Below are 218 nucleotides of genomic sequence, written 5' to 3'. Positions count from 1 at the left end.
ACGTCAACAGTCCCCACGCAAGGCCCATCTCGGCACGGCTCCCCACCCACAGCAGGCCCAGAAGGGTCTTCAAGCCCAGGGCCTCAGGGCCAGCCACCCTCATGCCGAGGCCCTGCCTGTGGTGAAACAGAGCTGCAGCCTAAGGGAAAAGAGCGCGGCCGGCCCGGAGCAGCGAGGAGGCCGATCGCCTTCGGCCCGGCCCGGCCCGGCCCGGCCGG

Source organism: Aptenodytes forsteri, unplaced genomic scaffold (assembly GCF_000699145.1).
Source record: "Aptenodytes forsteri isolate BGI_AS27 unplaced genomic scaffold, ASM69914v1 Scaffold265, whole genome shotgun sequence".
Taxonomy (NCBI): Eukaryota; Metazoa; Chordata; class Aves; order Sphenisciformes; family Spheniscidae; genus Aptenodytes; species Aptenodytes forsteri.
This window is presented reverse-complemented; position numbering follows the sequence as displayed.